Raw genomic sequence first — 22804 nt, 5'->3', positions numbered from 1 at the left:
TTATGATATCCACTAAGTATGGTAACCCCAGGTCTGTGTGGCAGATATATGTGGAGGTGCTGTCGGGGACAGCCAACAGAGATCTGATGAAGGTGTTCTCTGTGATCTGTAGCGGGTTGACCTCAGCATGACCCCAAATACCAGAACCATAGGTAGCAATTGCTACACACTTAGCTTTATAGATTTGGAGCAATTCTCCTGGGGGACGCCTACCCAACTTTCTACTAAAGTTAGATAGGGCAGCCATGGCCTTTATAAATAGCAATCGTCTGATTTGAATTGCCTCTGTCCAGGTATTCGTGCGATCAAACAGGATCCCCATGTAAGAAAAGGTATTTGAATTTTCTAACCTTCTGGCATCTATATACACAAACCCGCTCTTATTGCTGCCTACCCCACAATTCATAATAAATGTTTCGGAAATATTGACGGTAAGTCCCAACTCAGACGTAAAAGTAACAAATCTATTAACTAACCGTTGAAGGTCCTCAGAGTGCGGGTCATAAGGACCGCATCATCTGCATACAGGAATGCTGGTAGGGGACGTTTATCAACCAGCGGAAGGTTCTGGCACTCTCTCATTAACACATCTCCTAGTTGATTTATATAGAGAGTAAAGAGAAAGGGTGCCAGGACACATCCCTGTCTTACGCCTGGTATTACCCTAAAGGATTTTGTACATCTCCCCCCAACTCCATAATGGACTCTAGCCTTTGTTTCTGAGTAAAGGTGTCTAATGAATAAAATCAATTAATTTTCCACCCCCATTCCCTCCAAAATTTCCCAAAGCTTCTCGTGAATTACTCAGTCAAAGGCCGCAGTTAAATCAAACAATGCAAGGTGCAGCCTGCCCCTTTTTGCCTTTGTATACTTGCCTAAAATAATATTTAAATGGAGTCCCTGCTCCACAACCGTATTGCACATCGCTAATAATTGAGTGGTCCTCCGCCCATTCCTGCAATCTATTTAAAATTACCCGTCCGTAGAGACCAGCAGCAAAATTGGTCTGTAACATGCTGGGTTCTTCCTGTCACCTTTTCTAAAAAGAGGCACCAGGATTGATTCGGACCATGTTGGGGGCGGAGACAAGTTTGACAAGTTTATGAGTGTAAAGTTGCTACAACTAAAACAAATGAAAACAGTAGTAAATATACTCCTGCTCAGACCTAAAGTAAATCCAGCAGCACACATGGCCAACCACTGGTACTGAAACACTCACCGATGTAAAATAATGGAGGCATGGGCTTAAAATAGAACCCCTTAGGAAACAATGTTAAAAAAGTGCATATTCGTTTTGACTCTTTTCAAAATACATTTACATTTAATTTCCATTGTATTTTCTAACCTATATATTCTACACTTGACTTCAACAAAACAAAGTTTAAGGGGGCTGCCCAGTGAGTCGGCTCTCAGAACATCTCAAACCCCAATTGGCATCACCAAACAGTGCCGTGTTCTGCTACGCCTATTGTTGATTATTTTGGTAAATGGTACTGTTTTATTTTCTCTGGATGTCCTCTTTGACTTTTTTTGTCCTGCAGCTAGACGTCCTGAGAAGATCAAGATGTGAGGCTGCAGGCAAGTGAGTGGCATTGAGGTTTTACCGGCTGGCAGTGCTGTCGTGAGCCCTGAGTGGTGACAGAGACACACTGAAGTGCCATTGTTTGCACCATCCATTCCCTGCCTGCTGGAAGTCCTGCTTCAAGGAGCTGCATTCCAGTCAACAGAGACTATGGTTGTGCTCCAAGACCTTACAGCGGTAAGTGGTAGCGGGACCGCGGCGAGGTGGATCGTGACCCTCTGCTACACAAAGACCATATCCCACTCTCGCTTGGTGCCTCATTTTACTATGTCTATCAAAAAGCTTCCAAGCACTCACCCATTTTGTGTATTTCTCAGAATTTACTATTATGGAAATTACACAAAAGGTCAGAAATTGGGTCCTTGCAGAATGTATCTCAATTTTTGCTGCAGAATGCAGGGAACTTTCTCAAGCAAGCAGAACATTTCTGAAAGAAGAACTGTTCAAACATGAAAAGCAGAATAAGCAACCTTTTCTCTGCAAACCAGTTCTCTTGCCTGTTTCTTGAGTGACATTTAAAATCAAGATATGCACTTGATTTCATATTTTTACACAAGAAACTCCAAAGTGCATTTCAAGTAATTTGCTCATAATCTCATGTAATTTATTGTCAACATTTTGAGTCCTCAGCTTTGCTGTGGACTCAGGGTAGCCTCAAGGAAGTCTGGAAATCCACCTCTGGTGATGCAAAGACTTCGGTGTCTGGCGGGAGCTTCAGCAATGCAGACCAGTTAGTTGCTTCTTTGGTGCCTGCCAAGCAGGGGAGTCACTCCTTGACCCCAAGGGAGATCTCTTCAGTCTTCTAGTCAGGATAGAACGTCGAAGGTCCAGGATGTACGTTGCAGAGTTTCGTCCAGGGTAATCTTGGATTTTGTCTTCCAGTCTGTGTCCTACAGATTGTCCAGTGAGGACCCGCTAGGACTCATCTGAATGATTGTTTTGGCTTTTGTTTGAATGGTGTTTTGTGTTGGTGATTGCATTGCTGTATTACTGATTCTCCATTGTCTGGCCACGCATGTATGTTGATTTTCCTGCTTGTGCCACATCAGGCAAATTATTTTGTTTTGGGATTCGTAGTGTTGGTGTGCAGTTTCTTTGTCCTGGGATGGGGGGGGGCTGGGGTGCGGGCCCAGGGGAGGGGTGCAGGCCTGGGTGTAGTGTCGGTGGGTGTTGTGGCCCTCTTGGGTTTCCGTGCTGCATGGGCACTTGCTCGGGGCCATCTGTTGTTCTTCATGTGTGGCTATGGGCTGTGCTCCCTTGTCTAGTGCCGGTTGTGGTGCGACTTTTCACCAGTTCAGAGCAGGTGTTAGTTTCCTGGTGCTAATGTGCCTTATCGCATGTTTTATGTTCTTGTCGCAGATCAGGCAGGTTGTTGAGAATGGTGTGGTGTGGTGTTGTGGCGGCATTTTGCTCGGGAACGCCTACCCTGCATCTCATTAGTGATAGTTGCCGGGGTCATCCTTGGCAATGTTTTTTGCGGCTGCTATCGCTGGAAAACTGGTGATATGGGCTGTTTGCACCTGCTTGTGAATGGGGTGGTAAGTTTATCGCAAATTTGGCGGCGTTAAGGTGCTGGTAACTCGGCGATAGCTCCTTGAGAATATGGCCCAAAGAACACATCATGCTGAACGATTGGTGTTGGTCCCATCCTCCTAGGACAACCCCAAGCACAGTTACGGGCAAAAATTAAATCCCGACCAAAGGCCCTGCAAAGCATTATGGGACGAGATTCTAGAGTGCAGTGAATATTATAGTATCCAATATCAAAACATTCCTCAAGGGGCAGGCTTTTGAGCTCAGTTGAGCTCTAATAATATAATATTCACTAAACTCTAGAATCTCACCCCATAATGCTTTGCGTGGCCTTTGGTTGGGATTGTATTTTTGCCCATAACTTTGCTTGGGGTAGTCCTAGGAGGAAGGGACCACCACAATAATTGAGCATGATATGCTCTTTGTGTTCAAGGCACTTGCTTGGTCCTCGCCCTAGGTTAGGGGGGACCCAAAATCATAAGCTTTCTCATTGCCTAATTTTTTTCAAAGCTCACTTTTGAGAATTGGTTATATATTTTGTAGCATGAAAGATAAAGTTGTTTTATCAAATGGTTGTGGGTGAAGTAGCTTATTCCAGAGTTTTTGCATGAGCTCTATGTTATGCATATTAATGACCCATGTATTATTAAATAAGATCTCACATATCTTTAGTAAAACAACAAAAAACTATCTCTATAGACTAAAATACATATAGTCATCTCACAAAAATGAAAATATAGAAAGCTGTGCTTTACTGAAACAACAATTACTTCTAGCTTTACATACTAAAATGCATATAGTCACCTCACAAAAGTGAAAACGAAAATATAGCAAGCAGTGAGAGAGGTGATGATTTTGGGGTCCTCCCTAACCTAGGGAGAGAACCAAGCAGCTGCCTTGAACACAAAGAGCACATCATGCTGAACGATTCAGTGGTGGTCTCATCCTCCTAGGACCACCCCAAGCACCTTTTATAGGGAAAAAATACAATCCCAACCAAAGGCCCTGCAAAGCATTATGGGACGATATGCTAGAGTGCAGTGAATAATATAGTAGCCATTATCAGAACATTCCTCAAGGGGCAGGCTATAAGCTCAGCAGAGAGCGAATACTATAATATTCACTAAACTCTAGAATCTCGCCCCATAATGCTTTGCTGGGCCTTTGGTTGGCATTGTATTTTTGCCCATAACTTTGCTTGGGGTGGTCCTAGGAGGATGGGACCACCACCAAATCGTTCAGCATGATACGTTCTGTGTGCTCAAGGCATCTGTTTACCCTCCCCCTAGGTTAGCGGTGACCCCAAAATATTCACCTCTCTCATTGCCTGGTATTTTTCAAAGTTCATTTTTTTTTGAATTTGTTATATGCTTTTTATTTTTAGTATGTAAAGATAAAGTTCTTTTATCAAAGGGTTGTGGGTGCAGTAGCTAACTTTGCTACTACAAACTCTGTGAGTGGAGAGGAGTGAAGTTCATTGCCAATGGTTAGTGTTTTTTAGAACTCTGTCACTAGTTGTATGACAAGTTGTATGTCTTCAAAATAGCAGCTGCAAATTATTATTATACCTAGGTGCTAGTGTCTGATCAGAGAAAATAACAAGGGGCAATGTTGTTTGACCTTGCCTAGGCTGTTCAAACTAAATCCCAGGAAAAAGGTAAAGTACATAAACACATGCTGGTTCTGTGTGAAAATAGGATGCGGCATGATGATTCAGTAATGTGTGCAAAACCAAACCGGCCTACAATGTGCATGATTAGGCTAACATAGGGAAAATGACAGTAGGTCATGTGAGAAAAACACAACGGAACAAACACCAGACGAGGAAGAAATGTCTACAAAAGCTGACGAATAAGAAGCAACCAAATGAGAATGACAATAAAGACAAACAATGGTATAAAACAGGCGGGCTCGAAGCTTAATGTAAGCTAAGAATCTTTAGTAACAGGCAGTCCCTACTTGGGTGTTTTAGGAGACTACCACTAGATTCTCCATGCAACAGGCCTTCCACTGGGTCTATAAAATGGTAGGGGCATATTATCAAGCACAGTTTTAAAATTATCGTTGCTTTAGCGGCAGAAAACTGCCGCTAAAGCGGCGATAATGGGCTTGATAATATGCCCGTGAGAATTCCAATAGAAGCCCATGTTGACACCAGAACAAGGCGTAAGTCAGGGCAGGCCTGGAGCAACCAGAGGAGCCCTTTGGTTTGATGAAAAAGTCTTCAGGGGACCCACAAGCCAACCGGCAAGGGATCGCAAAGACACCTCGGGAGGATTCACTTCACAGGAGCCCACGGTCACTCGGGATGAGGTAGGCCTCTGATTTTCAGTGGAAATCCTGCTGGAGGCTTGTGCCGCACATGGTATATGCACAAGTTCATAGAACGTTGTGAACGGGTTGCACTCGAAAATAGTGCACGGTACCCGGGTATTGCTGTTCCTCATCACTCGTGGGGTCCACTCGCCTCAGTTTTGCTGGGGACTCACAATGGCCATTGAGAAGTCAGGAAATCCACTTCTGGGGCTGCAGGGACTTCGAAGTCTGGTGGGAGCGGGACAGTTTGCGACCGTTGATGCAAAGTTTTGGTGCCTGCCAAGCAGGGGAGTCACTCCTTGACTCCAAGGGAGATTCTTCAGTCTTCCAAAGGTAGTGGAACTTCGAAGGTCCGGGATTCTTCTTGTAGAGCATTGTCCAGGGATATCTAGTTTGCAATGGCAAGGGTTCCCTAACTTATACTACAAGGAAGGGAGGGACTAGCTCTATGACCACTCCTATGGGAGGGTCAGGGGAGGGGGTGGCTACACCCACTTCCCTTTGTCCAGTTTCACGCCAGAGCAGGGGCTGGTAGCCCCTGAACCGGTTTGAGCTGGCATATGCAAAGAGGAGCCTACTGCTCCCCCAGTGCAGGACTTCAAATCACTCTAGGAGTGCACCCACCCAGCCCCAATACACTAAATCCTGTCTGGAAGGTGGTTACACCTCCCTGTAACAGGATGCCTATTGTTGGGCCTCCTCCACTGCGAGTTTCGGTCAGCAGCAGGAGGGCAACCCAGTGTCTGTGCTGGTGGCATCCATTTTGTGATGCCAGGGCTCTTCAGGATTCTACTGTGTTTCCACAGTGGGTACATGTCGATCCCTCTAGAAGGGTGGGATCATACTCCCACACCAGTTACTGGTGTGGGGGTATGAATCCAAAGCGTTTGACACCAAACACGACATTTTTTGATGCAGCCATCCCAAAGTTAGCATTTACCGCTAGGTTATAATGCACTTAGGAGTATATGGTTAAACCGCATCCACAAACAGCTACAGAGAATAGACTCTGAGTGCTGCAGAGGGGCCCTGCTCAGGTAGAGGCACCCCCTCACATGTAAACCAAGCACCCTGCCCTCAGTATTGATAGGGCCTGCCTTAGAGGTGACTGATAGGCTTATATGTGTGTGTGTAAGGTGAGATATAGGGAACCTATATCTCAGTGAGGATTGCTAACACTACCTCACCCAAGCTGCAGTAGCAGGCCTGTGGTGTCAGATTTAGTCTGCTGCCCAGGAGTGGCATAATACATGCTTCAGCCCCTGGTAGGCCTGTGAAGTACACATGCCCTTGGTACCTAAGGTACCATATACTAGGGGTTCATAAGGTACCACAGTATCCAATCACTAGTGCATCTAATATGCACTCCATGTCATTTAAGGGGGTAAGCAGATAGGCTGGGGCCCTGGATAGTAGGATCCCAGCCAGACTAGTCAAAAAACCATCCAAACACCAGGAAAAAAGTGGGGGCAACCATGCACTCAGATTCCACCTTCCTACATCTTGGTACTATGGAACTGGTCCTCGTACCGTGGAACAGAGTGATCTGATTGACTGCCGTCAACCAGAAGAGAAATTGTGTGGCCATTCCTGAAAGAGGGTTAACGCCTATTGAGGGTTGGGTGCAGGGCCTAGCCACAGGCTAGTCCCTGTGGCCAACTCTTCCACTGTGAATGGCCAAAGGCCATGAGCAGCGGAGGGAGGGTTGGTGTATGTGGGGGGTTGAGTGCTGGACCTAGCCAAAAGTTAGGCCATGTGGCAAACCACGACTGCACACAGCCAAAAGCTGTGCTTAAGGGAGTTGGTTGAATGTAATAAAAAACACCCAGAAAATGACTGAGCAAATCAAAGGTTAAAGTGACGTGATAGTTTGGTAGGGTAATAAGATCTCATTAAATGTTTTTTTTTAAACTGAAGTTCACTGAAAAAAACAAAGATTAAAGTGCCTTTATATTTAGGTAAGGTAAAGGTTTTTAGCTTATGTTAAAAAAACTAGAAAGTTACTGAAAAAAATCAAAGGTTAAAGTGACGTTATAGTTAGGTGTTGAAATAATGCAACACTAATGTTTTTTTTTTTTTACAACACTGAAATTCACCAGTTATATGTTGTTTGAGCTTACTATAACTTACTCCCTGGCCATGCACCGCTTATGACCTCAATCAATCACTCAATCAGGGTTTCTTATGCAGCACGACTACTCACCAGTAAGGGTCTCAATGCGCTGACCACACATATTTTTCATCACTCATGACATGTTAAATAACATAATTGATGAAATTATTGATGACGTGTCCAGGGACACTATTGATGACATTACTAATGATATCATCCAGTGGATAAGATACTTTGCTTTAAGCTTTTCATACAGGTCTGATTTTGAGTTTGGCAGACGGGTTACTCCATCACAAACATGACGGATATCCCATCCTCCATATTACAAGTCCCACTAAAGATACAGACGACAGGATATCCGTCACATTTGGGATGGAGTAATCCATCCTCCGAACTCTAAATCAAGCCCTTAGTAATGCATCTTTACTCCCAATTTTCCATAACCCCTGGAGTATTAATGGGCATAACTTTTCACAAGAAGCAAAACAAGCAGAATATGGAGTATATCTGTGAAATCAACTACATTAAGTAGATATTATGCTCCTTTTTATTGACATTGAGGTGTGAAAGAAATGTAATGGCTTTGTAGACGTTAAGGAGATCAGCACCTGACTAAACCGTGTCTACTGTTCAAAAACAGTGTTTGGCAATAATTTATCTTAATTAGATGTGCCTGTTAAATACTGCATTTCGCACAGAACTTTAAGTCAGCAGCTTCCCATCTATACATCACCCAATGATTAGGTATTTACAACCAGGCCCCTCGGACAACCCTCCGTAGTATATGAAAGATACTCTACAAATATTTCTGAGATGAGCAGAATAGTGTACACTACTTTACCAATGATTACAATCATAACTAATCAATCAAGGCATTCTAAAGCATGACTACTCAACCATGAGGGTCTCAAGGTGCTGGGTGAGAGGGGGGCCTGGGTCTGCGGTTCAGTTGAAGAGCCAGGTCTTGAGGTCCTTCCTGAATTGCGGCAGCAATGGTGATTGCCTGAGGTGCAGAGGCAGGGAGATCCAGGTCTTCGCAGCAATATAGGAGAATGATCTTCCTCCAGTTGTGGTCGTACGGATCTGTGGGACAGCGGTGGTTGAGGCATACAGGTCCGACGCTGTGGAGTGCCTTCTAAGCATGCGTGAGAAGCCTGAAGGTGATTCTTTTGTTGACAGGTAACCTCAGTGAAGGTCTCTTGGTTGAGGCGTGGGATGTTCCGGAGGAGTCTGGATGAGGCATTCTGGACGGTCTGCAGTTTCTTTTGGAATTTCTGGGTGGTGCCAGCATAGAGTGTGTTGCCGTAGTCAAGTCTACTGCTGACAAGTGCATAGGTGACTGTTTTCCTGGGCTCAGAGGGAAGGCGGCAGAGCGTGAGGAAGCAGGAGGACGTGGCGGCATTGATTTGGTGTTTAAATGAGAAGAAGGATTCCAGGATAATGCAGAGGTTTCGTGCGTGGTCCGTGGGTGTGAGGGGATTCCGAGCACCGCTGGCCACCATGAGTCATCCCAGGCAGAGGGGGAGGAGCCTAGGATGGGGACTTCATTCTTGTCTTAGTTAAACTTGAGGCAGATGTCCTTCATCCAGAAGGTGACTGTCTTCATCCCATTGCAGAAGTGGCTCTTGGTGGCTGTAGGTTTGTGTCTGAGGGAGAGAATCAGCTGGGTGTCATTGTCGTAGGAGACGATGTTGAGTCAGTGTCTTCTGACAATGGCTGCAATCATACTGCGACTTTAACCATCAATGAGTCACCAATAGATTATACATTCTATAACAATGTATAATGTCAGAATTTTCACAGGATTTATAGAATTAAATGTCTGCACTTTATAATCCAGTTCATAAAGAAATTGTTGATAGCATGACATGAGAACTCTTTAATGTTAGTATGTGGACAGAAATCCACAGGTGAATAATGTATTGTAAGGAGAAGCTTCAGCTTTTCATGCTTGTTTTGGCAACAGGCCTTTGAATTAACTCACAACCTACATGAAACATACACCAGCAACTCACCCTAGTTGTGCTTAGTCCTTACCTTGATGAAATGAAGTGCTGCTTGTACTCAAAACTTCACCGGCAGTTTTAGTGTGCACCATTTAACTTTTACCATAATGAACCAGACTGGTTTCCAGTACTGCATTCTTTCTTTTTTGTACATGTACACATGTACATAAAGTCAGTCTATGCTGTAAATGTTTATGGGTCGCTTAATACTTACTTTGTGGGTTTTATAAAATGAAAATGCAGTTTATATAGCTGTTTGAGGAGCTTGGATGATGTCACCTTTGATGTTATCAGTGATGTCATCAATGATGTCATTTAACATCTCATGAGGGAAGTAATATGTAAGGTCATAAGCAGTGCAAGTTTCTGTTTTTAATTGTTAGTTTTTGCACTATTTTAAAACCTAACTATAGCGTCACCTTAACCCTTCTTTCAGTGAATATGTGTTTGTGCATGTTATTAAATAATACAAATAAATCCAATGTGACTGGCCCCCAATTCAAACCCTTGTGAATAACGAATGCCATTTTATTACTCTCTGGATGCAATCCCTCCCTCAAAGCCCCTTGTAAATAAGCCCCATAGTATTTTGCGTGTCTCAAGCGAAGGCAATATTTTGGTAAAAACAAATGTCAGTGGAAATCATTAAACTATGCTAAATGTATAAAATCTTACAAACACCAGCAGTGTCAAGCTTGGTGAACACAACTTTATTACGACATTTTTTATTGTCACCAATATTTTGCAGAAATCCCAGCTTTTGCCCTGTGATGGTTGTACATGTTCCTGGTTCACCTGTGCTCATGCAAAGATTGTTCCATCCGTGGAAGACAGTTTCATTTCATACTGAGACACTAATTACTCATATTGTGCACAACCAAGCTGGGAAATATATGCAAGAAATGTCTCTGCTAGTTTACCTTTTGCAAAGCTTTTCTGTGATAAATGGCAAAAAGATTTTTAAGGCAGGATTGCCAAACTGCTGAACAAAATAGACCAACTGTTTCCTGTCAGTGTATTTTTTTCAAACCATTTTGTTACTTTCAAACGAGGATGTGTGCAACATTCAAAGTAACAATGGGGCATATCAGCAAGGCGAGGCGATAGAATTATCGTGGCTTTTGTGGCCGTTTTCGGACGAAAAGCAGCGATACTTTTATCGCCTAATTAGCATGCTCACGCTAAAGCGTGAAAACTTGCGTTAGCGTAGGAATTCCTAACGCCCAGCTTTGTATCTCTAATGAGATGCAAAGTGGGCGTTCCTGACCTGACATGACAGGAGAAATGCCGCTAAGCGACATTTCTCCTATCATCAAGCCCCAGGCTATGAAGCATAGCGGCAAGAAAAGTAGCGATAACCCCTGTTATCGCTACTTTCCTAACGCCTGCTTCGGGACTGACTTATGCAAAAACAACAATTGATGGACAGAATGCAGAACAATGTCTTACATTCACCCCAGTACAGAGATCTGGGCCTATATCCATCGTTTTTTTGCTCACCATGCCGTTCCAGTTTGAACCCAGCCATATGCAAATCAGTCTTGCCACTGGATTCAAGCAAGCCTGGCTGAAGACGGCTGAAATGCCAGAAACCGGTCCTAGAAAGCTTGTTTCCGGTCCAGGGAAGACATGGCTTGGCAGTTTGGGCTGGACTGTTCCGATGAGGCACAGGGTCAGACTGATTTGCATATGGCCATCTCTGAACTGGGGTGGCAGAGTGAGCTAAAGAACGGTGATGGATTAAACCCAGATCAGTTGACTGGGGGTGAGTGCTTGCAATGTTCAACACTCCGTCCATCATTTCCTTTGGTTTTTGCTCAGGACTGACTTAGCCATGATATCCTATGGAAGGTGGACATCATGGCTAAGTTTGTGAGTCCCTTTCATCAAGCTAACGCCATATTGCGTGAGATTATCGCTGGGTTTCCAGCGATAATCTAACGTTAGGCAGTTAGCGTGAGGATTTTTATCGCTTTTGAGATAAGCGTTGCTAATAGCACGCTATCTCAGCGATAAAAATCCACGTTACCTGGCGATAATTATCCTCACCCTAAGAGCGCTTAGCGATAATTATCGCCGGTTGTTGCTGATATGCCTCAATGTTCATACGGGTGTAGCAAAGTGAAAAGATTTCGATCGCACACCTAAGAATGCTAGTGCAGTAGAGCAATCTTTGGGGTCTGAAGATGCAGTATCCGATTTCAGGTTTGACAGGAAGTACTTTCTTTCACCAAATCTTTCCCCTCTATCATGCAAAGTATTCTACAACTTTTAGGTTTTTAAGGTCACAGTTTTGTGCAACAGAATATAAGACACTTTCACTAATCCGCGCTCTTATAAATCCACCTGGCCTGGAATTTCAAAAGGACATCACCAATGGGTCTGTTGGATGAATTGCACAACAGCTTGCATCCCCCCCCCCCTCAACATGGTTTGTAGTGGAAGTGCAGGGGCAAAACTGTGAGAGGCTTGCATCATGTTTGCATTACGCAAAGGGGTACATGTGGGACGCAGGCCTCTAACTCACATTTATGAGGCCACTTTGCGTGGCTTTGAACGGCTTAAAAAAATCTGGAGTAAGGCAACGCTGCGCAAAATGCTGCGTTGCCTTACTCTGCATTAGGGAGGTGCAACATGGGCATTGTGGTAGGTGTTCCCACGCAGCACCTATGGTTTTTGAGGCCCTCCCAGATTTACAAAGACTTGTAAACATGGGAATGCACCAAAATCTTGCGCCTCTCCAGGCTGAGACATAACGAGGAGAAATGTCTTTATTTCTCCTCATTGTTTCCTCTTTCTACATGGGCTGCATTTTTCAGCACAGACAGAAAGAGAAAAAAGCCTCTCAGGATCGTTTTTGTGTAGGAAGCTGCCCCTTCCTGCACAAACACAGCCATGCATGCAACAGAGGCACCCTCGCACATGGTGCAAGGGTACCTGCATGAGCGCTAGACTGCCAAAACGGCACGGGCGTAAGAGGAAAGGACAGGAATGGGCCATATTGTATAAATACAGTGTCATGCAACAGTTGTCTCAATAGGTATCAATTGAAAGGGCACAAATTAGGAATGAATCAATTATGCAAAAAACAACAACACGTGTACCCAACTTTTTGTAGATGTGCTGATATTTTTCAACAAAGGCTAAAGAATACCTCAAGGGTTATAAAGCAGCGTCAGCCACCATTAAGATTTGTGTATCAAGTGCAGAGTAAACACTTTGAGCTTGTGGAAGTACAATAAACGGTACAAGTGAAACATGTGAGAATAAAAGTAAAACAGAATATGAAAATATTTAGAAAATTATTACGCATGAGTCAATTGGATACTATATTGTCTTTAGAAAATCATGTGATAATTAGAGATTTGTACAAGTACATGTCAGGTGGCATTTTGACCTTCATACCTAGAGGTCGTCATCAGAATAAGAATAACACAGAAAGTTGATATGCTGCGGGAACGGTGTCCTGGGCACATAGAGACATTCCAGCTGGTTTGTGTCTGCGTCTGACCTGGGACAGCCCAGCTGGTCACAGGCTAAGGATCCATGATTCCACTGTGAATGGTCTGGAAAGGAAATGCTAAAGAGTCAAGGTGCTTAATTCCAATGGAAGAAGAAGTGAGTAAATCATGGTTCAAGCATGCCTGTGATGCACGCAGGATTGTTGGGATCCTAGGAGGCATACTCCCCTTTCTATATCTGCTGCAGAATTCAGCGCACATAGAAAGAGGAAGAAACAAGGAGAAATAGAGATATTCTTCTTGTTACGCCTCCCCTGGGAAGGTGTAAGAGTTTGGAACAGTCTCACATTGACATGTTCTTGTGACAAGAACATGTCAATGTGTTGTGGAATCTGGGAATATGTCAAAATCCATGGTATGTTGCTTTACTCTAGAATTGTGTTAGCCAATCATAGACACGTAAAGTGGCTTTGCTGGCTCCAAAAATCTGACACAAAGGCTTGCGTCATGCATGTACCACGGGTAGAAATGCACGGTTACATACACATGCAGGCAAAAGTATACCTGAATAATAAAATCCCTCTTCATTTCATATTTACATTAAAAAAATAAACCCAGAGCAAGGGACGTTCTCTCAACTCCCAAATCTAACAAAAATTCAAATCCCCTTTGTCCACTTCTTTATCTAGCTTCATAAACTATCTTAATTAAGATAGGCCTTCAAGCGGGTAGCACAAAGTGACCAAGGGCGATAAGGGAGCTAAGTTGTGGGGATGCCATCATTTTCACAGGCATTGGAAAAAGGTGTCTTCATGGTGCTGCAATATGACAACTCTGATAGGGCCCCTAAACCTGGAGGGTTGGCATTCAGTGTTTTATGACGCAATAGATCATCAATAAATAAGGGAAAGAGAGAGAGAGGCAATAGGGTCAAGAGGTTCCTTGCTTTAGTTCTTCATCTCCTCTGATGTTGCTAGCTTTTTAATTTTTTTATTTGTTCTTATTGAGCAGAATAAAACAACATATATTAAAGTCAGCATCCCTTAACATCGATATATATTATAATATAATTATTAATACATCATTTTAAATTATAGAGGAGTAATCATCTTCATCCTTCTCTTGTACTTAAAGTGCAGATGCAGTTAAACTCAGAACCCTGAGAATATCATTGAGCAGCATAATTTAAACAATTAGACAAAATGCCAGTGCTAGTACAAATATATGCTCCAAAAAGGAAGCTAAACTAAAGTGCAAGCCATCTCTAGTACTAAAGAATGCAAAAAAAAAAAAATAGGGTTAAGGTCAAAAAAATATCATTTGACAGTGTAATTTAGACGATCACGTAAAGTGCAAATGCAAGTGCAGATATATACAACCATTCTCGTAGAAAAGGAAATGAAAATACCATTGATGACCCGGGAGTATGATTCATAAAAGAAAATCAGAAATGATCCTTACCCCTGGACCTTCTTATTGATCATAATCCAAATAATTATTCAACACCAAATTGTCCCTGAAGATGTCCTTCCATTTGATCAAAAAAGTTTCCAGATTAAGTCAAATTTCTTAATCGCTCCCACCCTTTTGGCATATGCTTCTTCAAAAGTTCTCACACGTTTCATTTTTTTATACCATTCAATAAGAGTTGGGGTCTTGATTGTTTTCCAATTCTACAAGATCAATGAACGTGCCACCAAGAAGGAAATTGACATAAACATTTCACCCCCCTTTTTTTAACACCTGATTTGATCTTTGTATTAATAAACCAAATAATGCTGCCTCCGGTTCTGGTTGAACAATGGTTCCGATTGTATGGCTAAGCCCAGCACATAATTCCAGCCAAAACTGCCTCAAACTAGGACATGTACATGCAATATGTACCCAACCGCCCTCACCGGCTTGCTGACACCGAAAACAGGTATTTTCCACATCCGGATAGATTTTATGGAGGGCCTGTGGTGTATAATAGGCCGACCATCGAGACAGACAAGCCATCCTTTTAAAGTTGGCAGCCCTAAGTAGCTTGTTGCCATTCTGCGAAATCGCTTGCCATTCTCTAATTGAGAGATTGCAGGCCAATTCATTTTTTGTTTTTTCTAAGAAATTAGTAACAATCAAAGGCTCCCCTCGATTTTGAAAAACGCTATACCAATTTCCTATGCCTCTCAATTTAATTCTGATCACGGACACAAGAACTGAAGGGGTGCCTGTATTACCTAAGGGTGCATATTTATTTATCCATGATCTAACCTGAAGGAAACTAAAAAAAAAGGAGCCTATTCTGCGTGCCACATCTGGGCTGCACCTCCTCCCAGGTCATGCATCTGCCTCCTAACAGAAAATGACTTAACTCTTTAAAACCTTTTAACTCCCAAAGTTTAATGTGACTACTATGAATAAAAAGGCCCAAACTTCTAGCCTCTGACAACCTCAAATATTCAAATACCGTCGCTTTTGCAAAAAAAAACAACCAAAGTCTAGAAGAGAATTCTTGTAGCGTCTTATATCTTACTTTTTTAGGCAATTTTGCTGTTTTTAAAAACACCGGAAGCTGAGTACCTGCTGCATCAGCCATTTTCCTCATAAAAAACTATCCAAAGACCCCCTATTATCAAGCAGACCAACTAGAATATCCATAAATGCTGCCTCATAATAAGTTTGAATATGCTGAAGTGCCACCCCCCCAACTTGTATCTTGCTGCAAAATTGATAGTTTTACTCTTGAAGCTTTTTTTATTCCAAATAAACTGGCGAAAAAGTTTATCCAATTCTCCAAAATATGCTGCGCTAACCATAATCGGGACATTGGAAAAAAGAAAAATTAATAAGGGTAGTACTGACATCTTGATCAGGGCAACCCGTCCTATAAAGGAAAAAGGGAGGAAGCCCCATTTACCCAATAAATCTTTGATCTTACTCAATGTAGCTTCATAGTTTAGCTTATAAAGATCCGCATATCGGTTTGATACATAGATTCCTAAATAACGGATCGGTTCAGGGGAGCATGCTTGTTGTTTCAAAATATCCAGAAGAAAATTACAACAAACATTAAGTGCCAACACTTCAGTTTTTTGTGGTTAATTTTGTATCCTCCAATTGCTTCAAACTGAGCGAACTCCTTCAAGATTTGATCAACATTATGCTTTTCCGGTTTAAGGTAGAGTATCACATCATCAGCAAATAACTTTGGACATCCCCCCTATAGGAGTTTTTATATCTAAGTTCTCCCTAATCTTTACTGCTAAAGGCTCACTATAAAGAAAGTAAACAAAACAGGCGATAGGGGACACCCCTGTCGGGTCCCACGTTTTATATCTATTAGACCTATAGATTTAGAATGTATCCTAATGTGGGCCTGAGCTCCTTGATAAATATTCTGAAGCATGGTAATTATTCGATCTGGAAAACCACATTTTTCAAGACCATAAAATAGTGCTCCCCAATTCACAAGGTAAATGCCTTTTCAGCGGCAACCATCATTATTATTGCAGGAGTACGATGAGTATTAAAATAGTCAATTGCTTGAATAGGAAAACTTGTATTTGAAGACATTGATCTGCCTGCTATAAAGCCTGATTGATCCTTGTGAATTGCATACTGAGCCATAGATGTAAATCGATTTGCCCACATTTTCATCAAAATTTTATAATCTACATTTAGGAGACTAATTGGCCTATAAGAGCCAACTTTCCTAGGATTTTTACCCTTTTTAACAAAGCTGACTATTGATGAGTCCTTAAAGGCTGTTGGAATTTCCCCTCCTGCACTAACAAAGTGAAAAAGCTCAAGCATAAAAGGAAGTAATTCTGCCGAGAAAACTTTATAAAATTTGGTCGGCAAACCATCATTCCCGCCAGCCTTCCCTCCAGGCATCGAAGTTAAAGCCCTGGAAATTTCTTCTACCGAAAAGTCGGCCACTAAGGCCTCTTTTTGACCTGTTGAAAGTTGAGGGAGAGCTAGATCTTCAAAATAAAACTGTATAGCATGATTAGCTACCTGGTAGTCAGTTGAGTAAAGGTCTTTATAATGATCTATAAAGATTTTAGAAATATTATCTTGTCCCGAAACTGGATTCTGGGTTCCAGGAATTAGCACTTCATTAATTACTGCCGCTTCTTGTTTAACCCTAGTTGACCATGCCAGTAATTTCCCTACCATCTGGCTTTCTTCATAAGTTTTTGGCTGATATGCTTTAGTACTGGATATCTCTTCCATGATGAAAAATTCCCTCAATTCCCGTTTGGCCCTGTTAAGTTCCTCTCCGGTTACCTGACCCCTGATAGAGCAGCCTCTCCTTTTATTTGTCAAAGCCATCTCCACTGCTTTCTGGAGTTCTTCAATTCAAACTTTACACTCTCTAACTTGCGCAGCCATAAAAGCTATCATTTGTCCTCTAATTGCTGCTTTAAACACCCCCCAAACTGAAAAAAGACTTGCTGTTCCTCTGTTAATTAAAAAAAAATCCCCTACCCACTGTTTGTTGGTTAAGAGAAGTCGATCCCTCTGCCACCTGGATTTCTCTCTAGCCCCCAATCCAAAATCAATTTCTATTTTTATTAAAGAATGGTCTGAGAACGAATTAGCCATGATCTCCGTATTGGAGCAGCTCAGAGAGCGTGATACTAGAAAGAAATCAATACGGGAAGCTGGCCTAAATTGGCTGGAGTAATAAGTAAACTGTTTTGCTGCACTATAAGCCCTTCTCCAAGGATCCACCAATTGATGATCCTGTTTAATAAGATCTATAAACTTCTTAGTCCGAGGTTTCATCTGCCTTTTAGTCTTGTTAGATGTATGTAATTGCAGATCCTGGATAAAATTGAAATCTCCTCCTAAAATGATAGGGCCTCGCGCCGTTCTTGCTCTATCATGAATACTTTTGAGCGCCACAGAGTCATCCACAACGGGTGCATAATAATTGACCAAATTCACCAAATTCCCCTCCATCTTTACCTGCATCCAGATCCATCTACCATAAGGATCTCTATCAACTTGAACAATTTCACAATTTAAACCTTGTCCAAGATAGATAGCCACCCCTCGAATTGCTGCCTGAGCTGAAGCAAAATAGGCCCTAGAAAAATATCTTGGAATAAACAGTTTGGGTTGATTCGTTTTGAGATGGGTCTCTTGCAAAAATAAATGTGGGGAGAGAAGGCTGCCAACCATCTTATCAAACCACCATACTTTTTCTTATTCGAAATACCATTTACATTAATGGAAATAATACGAGCATTAGTACCCATTTTTCAGATTATTATTCAAAATTACACCAGTAAACATACCCATTTTCAAATTATATTGTTTAACAAAATTCTGGTCATTGCTTCTCCCTTTCTATACCTGAATAATAAAATCCCTCTTCATTTCATAATTACATTTAAAAATAAACCCAGAGCAAGGGAAGTTCTCTCAACTCCCAAATCTAACAAAAATTCAAATCCCCTTTGACCAGTTCTTTATCTAGCTTCATAAACTATCTTAATTAAGATAGGCCTTCAAGCGGGTAGCACGAAGTGACCAAGGGGCGATAAGGGAGGTAAGTTGTGGGGATGCCATCATTTTCACAGGCATTGGAAAAAGGTGTCTTCATGGTGCTGCAATATGACAACTCTGATAGGGCCCCTAAACGTGGAGGGTTGGCATTCAGTGTTTTATGAGGGCAATAGATCATCAATAAATGAGGGAAAGAGAGAGAGAGGCAATAGGGTCAAGAGATTCCTTGCTTTAGTTCTTCATCTCCTCTGATGTTGCTAGCTTTTTTATTTTTTTATTTGTTTCTATTGAGCAGAATAAAACAACATATATTAAAGTCAGCATCCCTTAACATCGATATATATTATAATATAATTATTAATACATCATTTTAAATTATAGAGGAGTAATCATCTTCATCCTTCTCTTGTACTTAAAGTGCAGATGCAGTTAAACTCAGAACCCTGAGAATATCATTGAGCAGCATAATTTAAACAATTAGACAAAATGCCAGTGCTAGTACAAATATATGCTCCAAAAAGGAAGCTAAACTAAAGTGCAAGCCTTCTCTAGTACTAAAGAATGCAAAAAAAAAAAATAGGGTTAAGGTCAAAAAAATATCATTTGACAGTGTAATTTAGACGATCACGTAAAGTGCAAATGCAAGTGCAGATATATACAACCATTCTCGTAGAAAAGGAAATGAAAATACCATTGATGACCCGGGAGTATGATTCATAAAAGAAAATCAGAAATGATCCTTACCCCTGGACCTTCTTATTGATCATAATCCAAATAATTATTCAACACCAAATTGTCCCTGAAGATGTCCTTCCATTTGATCAAAAAAGTTTCCAGATTAAGTCAAATTTCTTAATCGCTCCCACCCTTTTGGCATATGCTTCTTCAAAAGTTCTCACACGTTTCATTTTTTTATTCCATTCAATAAGAGTTGGGGTCTTGATTGTTTTCCAATTCTACAAGATCAATGAACGTGCCACCAAGAAGGAAATTGACATAAACATTTCACCCCCCTTTTTTTAACACCTGATTTGATCTTTGTATTAATAAACCAAATAATGCTGCCTCCGGTTCTGGTTGAACAATGGTTCTGATTGTATGGCTAAGCCCAGCACATAATTCCAGCCAAAACTGCCTCAAACTAGGACATGTACATGCAATATGTACCCAACCGCCCTCACCGGCTTGCTGACACCGAAAACAGGTATTTTCCACATCCGGATAGATTTTATGGAGGGCCTGTGGTGTATAATAGGCCGACCATCGAGACAGACAAGCCATCCTTTTAAAGTTGGCAGCCCTAAGTAGCTTGTTGCCATTCTGCGAAATCGCTTGCCATTCTCTAATTGAGAGATTGCAGGCCAATTCATTTTTTGTTTTTTCTAAGAAATTAGTAACAATCAAAGGCTCCCCTCGATTTTGAAAAACGCTATACCAATTTCCTATGCCTCTCAATTTAATTCTGATCACGGACACAAGAACTGAAGGGGTGCCTGTATTACCTAAGGGTGCATATTTATTTATCCATGATCTAACCTGAAGGAAACTAAAAAAAAAGGAGCCTATTCTGCGTGCCACATCTGGGCTGCACCTCCTCCCAGGTCATGCATCTGCCTCCTAACAGAAAATGACTTAACTCTTTAAAACCTTTTAACTCCCAAAGTTTAATGTGACTACTATGAATAAAAAGGCCCAAACTTCTAGCCTCTGACAACCTCAAATATTCAAATACCGTCGCTTTTGCAAAAAAAACAACCAAAGTCTAGAAGAGAATTCTTGTAGCGTCTTATATCTTACTTTTTTAGGCAATTTTGCTGTTTTTAAAAACACCGGAAGCTGAGTACCTGCTGCATCAGCCATTTTCCTCATAAAAAACTATCCAAAGACCCCCTATTATCAAGCAGACCAACTAGAATATCCATAAATGCTGCCTCATAATAAGTTTGAATATGCTGAAGTGCCACCCCCCCAACTTGTATCTAGCTGCAAAATTGATAGTTTTACTCTTGAAGCTTTTTTTATTCCAAATAAACTGGCGAAAAAGTTTATCCAATTCTCCAAAATATGCTGCGCTAACCATAATCGGGACATTGGAAAAAAGAAAAATTAATAAGGGTAGTACTGACATCTTGATCAGGGCAACCCGTCCTATAAAGGAAAAAGGGAGGAAGCCCCATTTACCCAATAAATCTTTGATCTTACTCAATGTAGCTTCATAGTTTAGCTTATAAAGATCCGCATATCGGTTTGATACATAGATTCCTAAATAACGGATCGGTTCAGGGGAGCATGCTTGTTGTTTCAAAATATCCAGAAGAAAATTACAACAAACATTAAGTGCCAACACTTCAGTTTTTTGTGGTTAATTTTGTATCCTCCAATTGCTTCAAACTGAGCGAACTCCTTCAAGATTTGATCAACATTATGCTTTTCCGGTTTAAGGTAGAGTATCACATCATCAGCAAATAACTTTGGACATCCCCCCTATAGGAGTTTTTATATCTAAGTTCTCCCTAATCTTTACTGCTAAAGGCTCACTATAAAGAAAGTAAACAAAACAGGCGATAGGGGACACCCCTGTCGGGTCCCACGTTTTATATCTATTAGACCTATAGATTTAGAATGTATCCTAATGTGGGCCTGAGCTCCTTGATAAATATTCTGAAGCATGGTAATTATTCGATCTGGAAAACCACATTTTTCAAGACCATAAAATAGTGCTCCCCAATTCACAAGGTAAATGCCTTTTCAGCGGCAACCATCATTATTATTGCAGGAGTACGATGAGTATTAAAATAGTCAATTGCTTGAATAGGAAAACTTGTATTTGAAGACATTGATCTGCCTGCTATAAAGCCTGATTGATCCTTGTGAATTGCATACTGAGCCATAGATGTAAATCGATTTGCCCACATTTTCATCAAAATTTTATAATCTACATTTAGGAGACTAATTGGCCTATAAGAGCCAACTTTCCTAGGATTTTTACCCTTTTTAACAAAGCTGACTATTGATGAGTCCTTAAAGGCTGTTGGAATTTCCCCTCCTGCACTAACAAAGTGAAAAAGCTCAAGCATAAAAGGAAGTAATTCTGCCGAGAAAACTTTATAAAATTTGGTCGGCAAACCATCATTCCCGCCAGCCTTCCCTCCAGGCATCGAAGTTAAAGCCCTGGAAATTTCTTCTACCGAAAAGTCGGCCACTAAGGCCTCTTTTTGACCTGTTGAAAGTTGAGGGAGAGCTAGATCTTCAAAATAAAACTGTATAGCATGATTAGCTACCTGGTAGTCAGTTGAGTAAAGGTCTTTATAATGATCTATAAAGATTTTAGAAATATTATCTTGTCCCGAAACTGGATTCTGGGTTCCAGGAATTAGCACTTCATTAATTACTGCCGCTTCTTGTTTAACCCTAGTTGACCATGCCAGTAATTTCCCTACCATCTGGCTTTCTTCATAAGTTTTTTGCTGATATGCTTTAGTACTGGATATCTCTTCCATGATGAAAAATTCCCTCAATTCCCGTTTGGCCCTGTTAAGTTCCTCTCCGGTTACCTGACCCCTGATAGAGCAGCCTCTCCTTTTATTTGTCAAAGCCATCTCCACTGCTTTCTGGAGTTCTTCAATTCAAACTTTACACTCTCTAACTTGCGCAGCCATAAAAGCTATCATTTGTCCTCTAATTGCTGCTTTAAACACCCCCCAAACTGAAAAAAGACTTGCTGTTCCTCTGTTAATTAAAAAAAAATCCCCTACCCACTGTTTGTTGGTTAAGAGAAGTCGATCCCTCTGCCACCTGGATTTCTCTCTAGCCCCCAATCCAAAATCAATTTCTATTTTTATTAAAGAATGGTCTGAGAACGAATTAGCCATGATCTCCGTATTGGAGCAGCTCAGAGAGCGTGATACTAGAAAGAAATCAATACGGGAAGCTGGCCTAAATTGGCTGGAGTAATAAGTAAACTGTTTTGCTGCACTATAAGCCCTTCTCCAAGGATCCACCAATTGATGATCCTGTTTAATAAGATCTATAAACTTCTTAGTCCGAGGTTTCATCTGCCTTTTAGTCTTGTTAGATGTATGTAATTGCAGATCCTGGATAAAATTGAAATCTCCTCCTAAAATGATAGGGCCTAGCGCCGTTCTTGCTCTATCATGAATACTTTTGAGCGCCACAGAGTCATCCACAACGGGTGCATAATAATTGACCAAATTCACCAAATTCCCCTCCATCTTTACCTGCATCCAGATCCATCTACCATAAGGATCTCTATCAACTTGAACAATTTCACAAT

Source organism: Triturus cristatus, chromosome 4_2 (genome assembly GCF_964204655.1).
Source record: "Triturus cristatus chromosome 4_2, aTriCri1.1, whole genome shotgun sequence".
In the NCBI taxonomy this organism is placed as follows: domain Eukaryota; kingdom Metazoa; phylum Chordata; class Amphibia; order Caudata; family Salamandridae; genus Triturus; species Triturus cristatus.
The sequence above is the reverse complement of the archived record's forward strand: the minus strand, read 5'-3'. Positions refer to the sequence as shown.